Here is a 12,758-nt window from a genome sequence, read left to right on the forward strand (position 1 = left end):
GAGGCTCAGAAAAATGTTTTATCAGAGGGCAAGTTGAGAGGACTCCAAGTGCCAGATTTCCACGGAAAGAGCCTCTCACTGCAGCTGGAAGGTTGGATACTTCAAATTGGCATAGTTTCCTGTCCAGCGTCCTCTCACGTCCCGAACGCTCCCAAACGCTCAAAAGCCTCGCCCTCACCGGGTAGATCTCTGGCTCCCAGGTAAAGCCAAATCCTGAGTATGCTAGTGCTAGGATCACAGAGAAAGGACAGGGACAGAGAGCTGCTGTCTTGGTAAAGGCCTGAAACGGCTAATTCCTAAGAGGGTCTGCACTTTCAGTTATGACTGAATGTGAGTGGGGAAGATGAAGATTTTCTGTACCCAGCATACCTTGCGATGTGCTTAGGCAAATGAGGAGAGAGCCCCACCAATCCCTTGCCACTCCGCTGAAAGCTCCTCCTCTGCATAAAGAGAGCACTTTCACAAGGGAGCAGAGTGGCGCAGCGGAAGCGTGCTGGGCCCATAACCCAGAGGTCGATGGATCGAAACCATCCTCTGCTAATATTGCTTGATTTTTCTTCCTAGGACTAATCTGTCATTTCCACCCTGCCAGCAAGGAAAAGCGCAGGCTTGTGCTAGCTATGTGAGAAAAGACTTCTCAACTATCTGTCTCTGCTGTAAATCAAGAGAGTGATCGTCAAAGGATCAACCCTATACTTTGAAAGTAAAGATACCCAATTAGAAGCATAAATGACAGGTGGGACCTTCACACGTTTTTCGGGGCATGCTTTGAATTTCATTCTTCCCTTTTTGTTCTACTTTTATCAATCTTCTATGCATTTCATGGAATTTACTCCCTTTCTCTTCGCTGCTTTGCTTCCGATGCTGCCCATATGCTCATTTCCACTATTTGTACTGCTGCTTTCCATTTCTTCTCTTCTGCACAGCTTTGTCCTTGGTTTCAATCCCCAGTTCTTTACCCTCTGCAAGACAATTTCTACTGCTTTTCATGTTGGAATCCACACCAAATGCACCATTGGAACGGGTGCAAGATTGCCACTGCACTTGGCGTTGTAACATCTGGAACCTAGAGGACACACTTCAGAGGGCGTTGGTGGTATAGTGGTGAGCATAGCTGCCTTCCAAGCAGTTGACCCGGGTTCGATTCCCGGCCAACGCAGTGCAAATATTTATATATTCTCCAAGCAGGATATATTTTAATGCAACATGTCACAAAACTGAAATATCAGAAACAGAATAATCAGCCGTTATATAAAAAAATAAACAAACACGTAGGTAGACATCTCGATCGCCTCATCTGCTACATTCATTGTCCCAATATATGCTATTTTCCATAAAGCACTCAGCACTCACATGTGCTGATAATAAATATTTTGCTGGGGGCAGGCAATGAAAGGGCTGAGCCCCGACCAGACATTATAACCCCAGCATCCCTATTTTAAAAAGCATTTATAGGCGATATCTAGCCTCTGAAAATAATAGGCAAGATCCACCGATAAATCTGGCAAAAGTCCCCAAGATTTTGTGCATACTTGTGCTCTCACCTGAATGCAGCGCCACCTTGTAACCATCGGATGTAACTGCGGCTCAGAAAAATGTTTTATCAGAGGGCAAGTTGAGAGGACTCCAAGTGCCAGATTTCCACGGAAAGAGCCTCTCACTGCAGCTGGAAGGTTGGATACTTCAAATTGGCATAGTTTCCTGTCCAGCGTCCTCTCACGTCCCGAACGCTCCCAAACGCTCAAAAGCCTCACACCGGGCAAGCCCTCACCGGGTAGATCTCTGGCTCCCAGGTAAAGCCAAATCCTGAGTATGCTAGTGCTAGGATCACAGAGAAAGGACAGGGACAGAGAGCTGCTGTCTTGGTAAAGGCCTGAAACGGCTAATTCCTAAGAGGGTCTGCACTTTCAGTTATGACTGAATGTGAGTGGGGAAGATGAAGATTTTCTGTACCCAGCATACCTTGCGATGTGCTTAGGCAAATGAGGAGAGAGCCCCACCAATCCCTTGCCACTCCGCTGAAAGCTCCTCCTCTGCATAAAGAGAGCACTTTCACAAGGGAGCAGAGTGGCGCAGCGGAAGCGTGCTGGGCCCATAACCCAGAGGTCGATGGATCGAAACCATCCTCTGCTAATATTGCTTTATTTTTCTTCCTAGGACTAATCTGTCATTTCCACCCTGCCAGCAAGGAAAAGCGCAGGCTTGTGCTAGCTATGTGAGAAAAGACTTCTCAACTTTCTGTCTCTGCTGTAAATCAAGAGAGTGATCGTCAAAGGATCAACCCTATACTTTGAAAGTAAAGATACCCAATTAGAAGCATAAATGACAGGTGGGACCTTCACACGTTTTTCGGGGCATGCTTTGAATTTAATTCTTCCCTTTTTGTTCTGCTTTTATCAATCTCCTATGCATTTCATGGAATTTACTCCCTTTCTCTTCGCTGCTTTGCTTCCGATGCTGCCCATATGCTCATTTCCACTATTTGTACTGCTGCTTTCCATTTCTTCTTTTCTGCACAGCTTTGTCCTTGGTTTCAATCCCCAGTTCTTTACCCTCTGCAAGACAATTTCTACTGCTTTTCATGTTGGAATCCACACCAAATGCACCATTGGAACGGGTGCAAGATTGCCACTGCACTCGGCGTTGTAACATCTGGAACGTAGAGGACACACATCAGAGGGCGTTGGTGGTATAGTGGTGAGCATAGCTGCCTTCCAAGCAGTTGACCCGGGTTCGATTCCCGGCCAACGCAGTGCAAATATTTATATATTCTCCAAGCAGGATATATTTTAATGCAACATGTCACAAAACTGAAATATCAGAAACAGAATAATCAGCCGTTATATAAAAAAATAAACAAACACGTAGGTAGACATCTCGATCGCCTCATCTGCTACATTCATTGTCCCAATATATGCTATTTTCCATAAAGCACTCAGCACTCACATGTGCTGATAATAAATATTTTGCTGGGGGCAGGCAATGAAAGGGCTGAGCCCCGACCAGACATTATAACCCCAGCATCCCTATTTTAAAAAGCATTTATAGGCGATATCTAGCCTCTGAAAATAATAGGCAAGATCCACCGATAAATCTGGCAAAAGTCCCCAAGATTTTGTGCATACTTGTGCTCTCACCTGAATGCAGCGCCACCTTGTAACCATCGGATGTAACTGCGGCTCAGAAAAATGTTTTATCAGAGGGCAAGTTGAGAGGACTCCAAGTGCCAGATTTCCACGGAAAGAGACTCTCACTGCAGCAGGAAGGTTGGATACTTCAAATTGGCATAGTTTCCTGTCCAGCGTCCTCAACGCTCCCAAACGCTCAAAAGCCTCAGCCCTCACCGGGTAGATCTCTGGCTCCCAGGTAAAGCCAAATCCTGAGTATGCTAGTGCTAGGATCACAGAGAAAAGACAGGGACAGAGAGCTGCTGTCTTGGTAAAGGCCTGAAACGGCTAATTCCTAAGAGGGTCTGCACTTTCAGTTATGACTGAATGTGAGTGGGGAAGATGAAGATTTTCTGTACCCAGCATACCTTGCGATGTGCTTAGGCAAATGAGGAGAGAGCCCCACCAATCCCTTGCCACTCCGCTGAAAGCTCCTCCTCTGCATAAAGAGAGCACTTTCACAAGGGAGCAGAGTGGCGCAGCGGAAGCGTGCTGGGCCCATAACCCAGAGGTCGATGGATCGAAACCATCCTCTGCTAATATTGCTTGATTTTTCTTCCTAGGACTAATCTGTCATTTCCACCCTGCCAGCAAGGAAAAGCGCAGGCTTGTGCTAGCTATGTGAGAAAAGACTTCTCAACTATCTGTCTCTGCTGTAAATCAAGAGAGTGATCGTCAAAGGATCAACCCTATACTTTGAAAGTAAAGATACCCAATTAGAAGCATAAATGACAGGTGGGACCTTCACACGTTTTTCGGGGCATGCTTTGAATTTCATTCTTCCCTTTTTGTTCTGCTTTTATCAATCTCCTATGCATTTCATGGAATTTACTCCCTTTCTCTTCGCTGCTTTGCTTCCGATGCTGCCCATATGCTAATTTCCACTATTTGTACTGCTGCTTTCCATTTCTTCTCTTCTGCACAGCTTTGTCCTTGGTTTCAATCCCCAGTTCTTTACCCTCTGCAAGACTATTTCTACTGGTTTTCATGTTGGAATCCACACCAAATGCACCATTGGAACGGGTGCAAGATTGCCACTGCACTCGGCGTTGTAACATCTGGAACCTAGAGGACACACATCAGAGGGCGTTGGTGGTATAGTGGTGAGCATAGCTGCCTTCCAAGCAGTTGACCCGGGTTCGATTCCCGGCCAACGCAGTGCAAATATTTATATATTCTCCAAGCAGGATATATTTTAATGCAACATGTCACAAAACTGAAATATCAGAAACAGAATAATCAGCCGTTATATAAAAAAATAAACAAACACGTAGGTAGACATCTCGATCGCCTCATCTGCTACATTCATTGTCCCAATATATGCTATTTTCCATAAAGCACTCAGCACTCACATGTGCTGATAATAAATATTTTGCTGGGGGCAGGCAATGAAAGGGCTGAGCCCCGACCAGACATTATAACCCCAGCATCCCTATTTTAAAAAGCATTTATAGGCGATATCTAGCCTCTGAAAATAATAGGCAAGATCCACCGATAAATCTGGCAAAAGTCCCCAAGATTTTGTGCATACTTGTGCTCTCACCTGAATGCAGCGCCACCTTGTAACCATCGGATGTAACTGCGGCTCAGAAAAATGTTTTATCAGAGGGCAAGTTGAGAGGACTCCAAGTGCCAGATTTCCACGGAAAGAGCCTCTCACTGCAGCTGGAAGGTTGGATACTTCAAATTGGCATAGTTTCCTGTCCAGCGTCCTCTCACGTCCCGAACGCTCCCAAACGCTCAAAAGCCTCACACCGGGCAAGCCCTCACCGGGTAGATCTCTGGCTCCCAGGTAAAGCCAAATCCTGAGTATGCTAGTGCTAGGATCACAGAGAAAGGACAGGGACAGAGAGCTGCTGTCTTGGTAAAGGCCTGAAACGGCTAATTCCTAAGAGGGTCTGCACTTTCAGTTATGACTGAATGTGAGTGGGGAAGATGAAGATTTTCTGTACCCAGCATACCTTGCGATGTGCTTAGGCAAATGAGGAGAGAGCCCCACCAATCCCTTGCCACTCCGCTGAAAGCTCCTCCTCTGCATAAAGAGAGCACTTTCACAAGGGAGCAGAGTGGCGCAGCGGAAGCGTGCTGGGCCCATTACCCAGAGGTCGATGGATCGAAACCATCCTCTGCTAATATTGCTTGATTTTTCTTCCTAGGACTAATCTGTCATTTCCACCCTGCCAGCAAGGAAAAGCGCAGGCTTGTGCTAGCTATGTGAGAAAAGACTTCTCAACTATCTGTCTCTGCTGTAAATCAAGAGAGTGATCGTCAAAGGATCAACCCTATACTTTGAAAGTAAAGATACCCAATTAGAAGCATAAATGACAGGTGGGACCTTCACACGTTTTTCGGGGCATGCTTTGAATTTCATTCTTCCCTTTTTGTTCTGCTTTTATCAATCTCCTATGCATTTCATGGAATTTACTCCCTTTCTCTTCGCTGCTTTGCTTCCGATGCTGCCCATATGCTCATTTCCACTATTTGTACTGCTGCTTTCCATTTCTTCTCTTCTGCACAGCTTTGTCCTTGGTTTCAATCCCCAGTTCTTTACCCTCTGCAAGACAATTTCTACTGCTTTTCATGTTGGAATCCACACCAAATGCACCATTGGAACGGGTGCAAGATTGCCACTGCACTCGGCGTTGTAACATCTGGAACCTAGAGGACACACATCAGAGGGCGTTGGTGGTATAGTGGTGAGCATAGCTGCCTTCCAAGCAGTTGACACCGGGGTCGATTCCCGGCCAACGCAGTGCAAATATTTATATATTCTCCAAGCAGGATATATTTTAATGCAACATGTCACAAAACTGAAATATCAGAAACAGAATAATCAGCCGTTATATAAAAAAATAAACAAACACGTAGGTAGACATCTCGATCGCCTCATCTGCTACATTCATTGTCCCAATATATGCTATTTTCCATAAAGCACTCAGCACTCACATGTGCTGATAATAAATATTTTGCTGGGGGCAGGCAATGAAAGGGCTGAGCCCCGACCAGACATTATAACCCCAGCATCCCTATTTTAAAAAGCATTTATAGGCGATATCTAGCCTCTGAAAATAATAGGCAAGATCCACCGATAAATCTGGCAAAAGTCCCCAAGATTTTGTGCATACTTGTGCTCTCACCTGAATGCAGCGCCACCTTGTAACCATCGGATGTAACTGAGGCTCAGAAAAATGTTTTATCAGAGGGCAAGTTGAGAGGACTCCAAGTGCCAGATTTCCACGGAAAGAGCCTCTCACTGCAGCTGGAAGGTTGGATACTTCAAATTGGCATAGTTTCCTGTCCAGCGTCCTCTCACGTCCCGAACGCTCCCAAACGCTCAAAAGCCTCGCCCTCACCGGGTAGATCTCTGGCTCCCAGGTAAAGCCAAATCCTGAGTATGCTAGTGCTAGGATCACAGAGAAAGGACAGGGACAGAGAGCTGCTGTCTTGGTAAAGGCCTGAAACGGCTAATTCCTAAGAGGGTCTGCACTTTCAGTTATGACTGAATGTGAGTGGGGAAGATGAAGATTTTCTGTACCCAGCATACCTTGCGATGTGCTTAGGCAAATGAGGAGAGAGCCCCACCAATCCCTTGCCACTCCGCTGAAAGCTCCTCCTCTGCATAAAGAGAGCACTTTCACAAGGGAGCAGAGTGGCGCAGCGGAAGCGTGCTGGGCCCATAACCCAGAGGTCGATGGATCGAAACCATCCTCTGCTAATATTGCTTGATTTTTCTTCCTAGGACTAATCTGTCATTTCCACCCTGCCAGCAAGGAAAAGCGCAGGCTTGTGCTAGCTATGTGAGAAAAGACTTCTCAACTATCTGTCTCTGCTGTAAATCAAGAGAGTGATCGTCAAAGGATCAACCCTATACTTTGAAAGTAAAGATACCCAATTAGAAGCATAAATGACAGGTGGGACCTTCACACGTTTTTCGGGGCATGCTTTGAATTTCATTCTTCCCTTTTTGTTCTACTTTTATCAATCTTCTATGCATTTCATGGAATTTACTCCCTTTCTCTTCGCTGCTTTGCTTCCGATGCTGCCCATATGCTCATTTCCACTATTTGTACTGCTGCTTTCCATTTCTTCTCTTCTGCACAGCTTTGTCCTTGGTTTCAATCCCCAGTTCTTTACCCTCTGCAAGACAATTTCTACTGCTTTTCATGTTGGAATCCACACCAAATGCACCATTGGAACGGGTGCAAGATTGCCACTGCACTTGGCGTTGTAACATCTGGAACCTAGAGGACACACTTCAGAGGGCGTTGGTGGTATAGTGGTGAGCATAGCTGCCTTCCAAGCAGTTGACCCGGGTTCGATTCCCGGCCAACGCAGTGCAAATATTTATATATTCTCCAAGCAGGATATATTTTAATGCAACATGTCACAAAACTGAAATATCAGAAACAGAATAATCAGCCGTTATATAAAAAAATAAACAAACACGTAGGTAGACATCTCGATCGCCTCATCTGCTACATTCATTGTCCCAATATATGCTATTTTCCATAAAGCACTCAGCACTCACATGTGCTGATAATAAATATTTTGCTGGGGGCAGGCAATGAAAGGGCTGAGCCCCGACCAGACATTATAACCCCAGCATCCCTATTTTAAAAAGCATTTATAGGCGATATCTAGCCTCTGAAAATAATAGGCAAGATCCACCGATAAATCTGGCAAAAGTCCCCAAGATTTTGTGCATACTTGTGCTCTCACCTGAATGCAGCGCCACCTTGTAACCATCGGATGTAACTGCGGCTCAGAAAAATGTTTTATCAGAGGGCAAGTTGAGAGGACTCCAAGTGCCAGATTTCCACGGAAAGAGACTCTCACTGCAGCAGGAAGGTTGGATACTTCAAATTGGCATAGTTTCCTGTCCAGCGTCCTCAACGCTCCCAAACGCTCAAAAGCCTCAGCCCTCACCGGGTAGATCTCTGGCTCCCAGGTAAAGCCAAATCCTGAGTATGCTAGTGCTAGGATCACAGAGAAAGGACAGGGACAGAGAGCTGCTGTCTTGGTAAAGGCCTGAAACGGCTAATTCCTAAGAGGGTCTGCACTTTCAGTTATGACTGAATGTGAGTGGGGAAGATGAAGATTTTCTGTACCCAGCATACCTTGCGATGTGCTTAGGCAAATGAGGAGAGAGCCCCACCAATCCCTTGCCACTCCGCTGAAAGCTCCTCCTCTGCATAAAGAGAGCACTTTCACAAGGGAGCAGAGTGGCGCAGCGGAAGCGTGCTGGGCCCATAACCCAGAGGTCGATGGATCGAAACCATCCTCTGCTAATATTGCTTGATTTTTCTTCCTAGGACTAATCTGTCATTTCCACCCTGCCAGCAAGGAAAAGCGCAGGCTTGTGCTAGCTATGTGAGAAAAGACTTCTCAACTATCTGTCTCTGCTGTAAATCAAGAGAGTGGTCGTCAAAGGATCAACCCTATACTTTGAAAGTAAAGATACCCAATTAGAAGCATAAATGACTGGTGGGACCTTCACACGTTTTTCGGGGCATGCTTTGAATTTCATTCTTCCCTTTTTGTTCTGCTTTTATCAATCTCCTATGCATTTCATGGAATTTACTCCCTTTCTCTTCGCTGCTTTGCTTCCGATGCTGCCCATATGCTCATTTCCACTATTTGTACTGCTGCTTTCCATTTCTTCTCTTCTGCACAGCTTTGTCCTTGGTTTCAATCCCCAGTTCTTTACCCTCTGCAAGACAATTTCTACTGCTTTTCATGTTGGAATCCACACCAAATGCACCATTGGAACGGGTGCAAGATTGCCACTGCACTCGGCGTTGTAACATCTGGAACCTAGAGGACACACATCAGAGGGCGTTGGTGGTATAGTGGTGAGCATAGCTGCCTTCCAAGCAGTTGACCCGGGTTCGATTCCCGGCCAACGCAGTGTAAATATTTATATATTCTCCAAGCAGGATATATTTTAATGCAACATGTCACAAAACTGAAATATCAGAAACAGAATAATCAGCCGTTATATAAAAAAATAAACAAACACGTAGGTAGACATCTCGATCGCCTCATCTGCTACATTCATTGTCCCAATATATGCTATTTTCCATAAAGCACTCAGCACTCACATGTGCTGATAATAAATATTTTGCTGGGGGCAGGCAATGAAAGGGCTGAGCCCCGACCAGACATTATAACCCCAGCATCCCTATTTTAAAAAGCATTTATAGGCGATATCTAGCCTCTGAAAATAATAGGCAAGATCCACCGATAAATCTGGCAAAAGTCCCCAAGATTTTGTGCATACTTGTGCTCTCACCTGAATGCAGCGCCACCTTGTAACCATCGGATGTAACTGAGGCTCAGAAAAATGTTTTATCAGAGGGCAAGTTGAGAGGACTCCAAGTGCCAGATTTCCACGGAAAGAGCCTCTCACTGCAGCTGGAAGGTTGGATACTTCAAATTGGCATAGTTTCCTGTCCAGCGTCCTCTCACGTCCCGAACGCTCCCAAACGCTCAAAAGCCTCGCCCTCACCGGGTAGATCTCTGGCTCCCAGGTAAAGCCAAATCCTGAGTATGCTAGTGCTAGGATCACAGAGAAAGGACAGGGACAGAGAGCTGCTCTCTTGGTAAAGGCCTGAAACGGCTAATTCCTAAGAGGGTCTGCACTTTCAGTTATGACTGAATGTGAGTGGGGAAGATGAAGATTTTCTGTACCCAGCATACCTTGCGATGTGCTTAGGCAAATGAGGAGAGAGCCCCACCAATCCCTTGCCACTCCGCTGAAAGCTCCTCCTCTGCATAAAGAGAGCACTTTCACAAGGGAGCAGAGTGGCGCAGCGGAAGCGTGCTGGGCCCATAACCCAGAGGTCGATGGATCGAAACCATCCTCTGCTAATATTGCTTGATTTTTCTTCCTAGGACTAATCTGTCATTTCCACCCTGCCAGCAAGGAAAAGCGCAGGCTTGTGCTAGCTATGTGAGAAAAGACTTCTCAACTATCTGTCTCTGCTGTAAATCAAGAGAGTGATCGTCAAAGGATCAACCCTATACTTTGAAAGTAAAGATACCCAATTAGAAGCATAAATGACAGGTGGGACCTTCACACGTTTTTCGGGGCATGCTTTGAATTTCATTCTTCCCTTTTTGTTCTACTTTTATCAATCTTCTATGCATTTCATGGAATTTACTCCCTTTCTCTTCGCTGCTTTGCTTCCGATGCTGCCCATATGCTCATTTCCACTATTTGTACTGCTGCTTTCCATTTCTTCTCTTCTGCACAGCTTTGTCCTTGGTTTCAATCCCCAGTTCTTTACCCTCTGCAAGACAATTTCTACTGCTTTTCATGTTGGAATCCACACCAAATGCACCATTGGAACGGGTGCAAGATTGCCACTGCACTTGGCGTTGTAACATCTGGAACCTAGAGGACACACTTCAGAGGGCGTTGGTGGTATAGTGGTGAGCATAGCTGCCTTCCAAGCAGTTGACCCGGGTTCGATTCCCGGCCAACGCAGTGCAAATATTTATATATTCTCCAAGCAGGATATATTTTAATGCAACATGTCACAAAACTGAAATATCAGAAACAGAATAATCAGCCGTTATATAAAAAAATAAACAAACACGTAGGTAGACATCTCGATCGCCTCATCTGCTACATTCATTGTCCCAATATATGCTATTTTCCATAAAGCACTCAGCACTCACATGTGCTGATAATAAATATTTTGCTGGGGGCAGGCAATGAAAGGGCTGAGCCCCGACCAGACATTATAACCCCAGCATCCCTATTTTAAAAAGCATTTATAGGCGATATCTAGCCTCTGAAAATAATAGGCAAGATCCACCGATAAATCTGGCAAAAGTCCCCAAGATTTTGTGCATACTTGTGCTCTCACCTGAATGCAGCGCCACCTTGTAACCATCGGATGTAACTGCGGCTCAGAAAAATGTTTTATCAGAGGGCAAGTTGAGAGGACTCCAAGTGCCAGATTTCCACGGAAAGAGACTCTCACTGCAGCAGGAAGGTTGGATACTTCAAATTGGCATAGTTTCCTGTCCAGCGTCCTCAACGCTCCCAAACGCTCAAAAGCCTCAGCCCTCACCGGGTAGATCTCTGGCTCCCAGGTAAAGCCAAATCCTGAGTATGCTAGTGCTAGGATCACAGAGAAAGGACAGGGACAGAGAGCTGCTGTCTTGGTAAAGGCCTGAAACGGCTAATTCCTAAGAGGGTCTGCACTTTCAGTTATGACTGAATGTGAGTGGGGAAGATGAAGATTTTCTGTACCCAGCATACCTTGCGATGTGCTTAGGCAAATGAGGAGAGAGCCCCACCAATCCCTTGCCACTCCGCTGAAAGCTCCTCCTCTGCATAAAGAGAGCACTTTCACAAGGGAGCAGAGTGGCGCAGCGGAAGCGTGCTGGGCCCATAACCCAGAGGTCGATGGATCGAAACCATCCTCTGCTAATATTGCTTGATTTTTCTTCCTAGGACTAATCTGTCATTTCCACCCTGCCAGCAAGGAAAAGCGCAGGCTTGTGCTAGCTATGTGAGAAAAGACTTCTCAACTATCTGTCTCTGCTGTAAATCAAGAGAGTGATCGTCAAAGGATCAACCCTATACTTTGAAAGTAAAGATACCCAATTAGAAGCGCCAGGATGCCCTTTGGGTGACAGTCATTGCGCTATACAAGTATATCTATACATACATACATACATAGAAGCATAAATGACTGGTGGGACCTTCACACGTTTTTCGGGGCATGCTTTGAATTTCATTCTTCCCTTTTTGTTCTGCTTTTATCAATCTCCTATGCATTTCATGGAATTTACTCCCTTTCTCTTCGCTGCTTTGCTTCCGATGCTGCCCATATGCTCATTTCCACTATTTGTACTGCTGCTTTCCATTTCTTCTCTTCTGCACAGCTTTGTCCTTGGTTTCAATCCCCAGTTCTTTACCCTCTGCAAGACAATTTCTACTGCTTTTCATGTTGGAATCCACACCAAATGCACCATTGGAACGGGTGCAAGATTGCCACTGCACTCGGCGTTGTAACATCTGGAACGTAGAGGACACACATCAGAGGGCGTTGGTGGTATAGTGGTGAGCATAGCTGCCTTCCAAGCAGTTGACCCGGGTTCGATTCCCGGCCAACGCAGTGCAAATATTTATATATTCTCCAAGCAGGATATATTTTAATGCAACATGTCACAAAACTGAAATATCAGAAACAGAATAATCAGCCGTTATATAAAAAAATAAACAAACACGTAGGTAGACATCTCGATCGCCTCATCTGCTACATTCATTGTCCCAATATATGCTATTTTCCATAAAGCACTCAGCGCTCACATGTGCTGATAATAAATATTTTGCTGGGGGCAGGCAATGAAAGGGCTGAGCCCCGACCAGACATTATAACCCCAGCATCCCTATTTTAAAAAGCATTTATAGGCGATATCTAGCCTCTGAAAATAATAGGCAAGATCCACCGATAAATCTGGCAAAAGTCCCCAAGATTTTGTGCATACTTGTGCTCTCACCTGAATGCAGCGCCACCTTGTAACCATCGGATGTAACTGAGGCTCAGAAAAATGTTTTATCAGAGGGCAAGT

The 12,758-nt window shown here is 45.5% G+C and overlaps 7 non-coding genes across 7 annotated transcripts; all 7 read left to right on the plus strand.

The window, feature by feature from the left end:
- The first annotated feature begins 1,087 nt into the window (after window positions 1–1,087).
- TRNAG-UCC (transfer RNA glycine (anticodon UCC)) lies at window positions 1,088–1,159 on the plus strand. The gene has a single exon. It is a non-coding gene; the product is annotated as a tRNA-Gly (tRNA).
- Window positions 1,160–2,680: 1,521 nt separating this feature from the next.
- Window positions 2,681–2,752, plus strand: TRNAG-UCC (transfer RNA glycine (anticodon UCC)). Its single transcript has one exon. It is a non-coding gene; the product is annotated as a tRNA-Gly (tRNA).
- A 1,501-nt stretch (window positions 2,753–4,253) lies between these two features.
- Window positions 4,254–4,325, plus strand: TRNAG-UCC (transfer RNA glycine (anticodon UCC)). The gene has a single exon. It is a non-coding gene; the product is annotated as a tRNA-Gly (tRNA).
- A 3,104-nt stretch (window positions 4,326–7,429) lies between these two features.
- On the plus strand, window positions 7,430–7,501 carry TRNAG-UCC (transfer RNA glycine (anticodon UCC)). Its single transcript has one exon. It is a non-coding gene; the product is annotated as a tRNA-Gly (tRNA).
- Window positions 7,502–9,002: 1,501 nt separating this feature from the next.
- On the plus strand, window positions 9,003–9,074 carry TRNAG-UCC (transfer RNA glycine (anticodon UCC)). Its single transcript has one exon. It is a non-coding gene; the product is annotated as a tRNA-Gly (tRNA).
- A 1,510-nt stretch (window positions 9,075–10,584) lies between these two features.
- Window positions 10,585–10,656, plus strand: TRNAG-UCC (transfer RNA glycine (anticodon UCC)). Its single transcript has one exon. It is a non-coding gene; the product is annotated as a tRNA-Gly (tRNA).
- A 1,573-nt stretch (window positions 10,657–12,229) lies between these two features.
- TRNAG-UCC (transfer RNA glycine (anticodon UCC)) lies at window positions 12,230–12,301 on the plus strand. The gene has a single exon. It is a non-coding gene; the product is annotated as a tRNA-Gly (tRNA).
- Window positions 12,302–12,758: the final 457 nt, after the last annotated feature.

Source organism: Triturus cristatus, chromosome 11 (genome assembly GCF_964204655.1).
Source record: "Triturus cristatus chromosome 11, aTriCri1.1, whole genome shotgun sequence".
Classification (NCBI taxonomy): domain Eukaryota; kingdom Metazoa; phylum Chordata; class Amphibia; order Caudata; family Salamandridae; genus Triturus; species Triturus cristatus.